This window comes from Microtus ochrogaster, chromosome 24 (assembly GCF_000317375.1).
Source record: "Microtus ochrogaster isolate Prairie Vole_2 chromosome 24, MicOch1.0, whole genome shotgun sequence".
Lineage (NCBI taxonomy): Eukaryota > Metazoa > Chordata > Mammalia > Rodentia > Cricetidae > Microtus > Microtus ochrogaster.
In genome coordinates this window covers 4054107-4055142 of record NC_022024.1, presented here as the reverse complement: position 1 = coordinate 4055142, position 1036 = coordinate 4054107, and positions in this window count along the sequence as shown.

Below are 1036 nucleotides of genomic sequence, written 5' to 3'. Positions count from 1 at the left end.
TGTGTGTGTGTGTGTGTGTGTGTGTGTGTGTGTGTGTTGCACTACATTTGCAGTACCAACAGAAGCCAGAAAAGGATACTGGATCCCCTGGAACTGGAATTACAGATGGTTGTGAGCCACCACAAGGATGCTGGGAATTGAACCAGGTCCAGAAAGAAAGAGCAGCCAGTGCTCTAACCACTGAGCAGTCTCTCCAGTCAACCCCACTGCAATTCATACTGATGGCCCTTCACATAGACAAGGCCCAGACATGTTTTCAGAAACAAAAACATGTCACACATATACACTAAAGGTCACCAGAGGATACCAATCTGATTAGAACCTCAAATCTCACAAAACAAGTAATAAATCTCACACTGAAGGGCCAAAGAGATAGCAATGGAGTCGATGTTCAGAACAAAACCTGTGCTGCCGAAGGCAGAGGGGCCAAGGGCAGGGAATCTCCACATTATTACAGAGGCAAGTGGCTGAATCAGTCTCAGCCACCTCCCATGGTTCTGGTCCCATCAGCCTCAGCACAGTGAAGACAAGCCTGTAGAGGACCTCACACCCGAGGAACCATGGAAACGGGAGACCTGGTGACAGTGAAACTTGATAAAATGTAAGTGAAGGAAAGCAAGGCTGTGTAGGGGCATCCACATCCCATCCAGACTGGGAAGGCCACCCGGCTTGTTTTCTAGGAAACCACACAGCTACCTGAATGTGGAATGCCTAGTTGCAAAAGCCTTGTCTTCACAGGAATTGGAAATCAAGACTGCCTACTGCGTCAAAGCCACTTAGCTTCCCAAGGCAAGAATGAGGTGTCTCAACCTTGCAGTTATTTCAGCCGGAAATCTCAGAATGCGTGCCCCGGGGCCATCTCTGGGGCTCAGCGGGACAAGTCTCAGAATGCGTGCCCCGGGGCCATCTCTGGGGCTCAGTGGGACAAGCATAAAATATCTCGGGGGTAACTCTGACCAAGGAAGTGAAAGATCTATTTGACAAGAACTTTAAGTCTTTGAAGAAAGAAATTGAAGAGGACACCAGAAAATGGAAG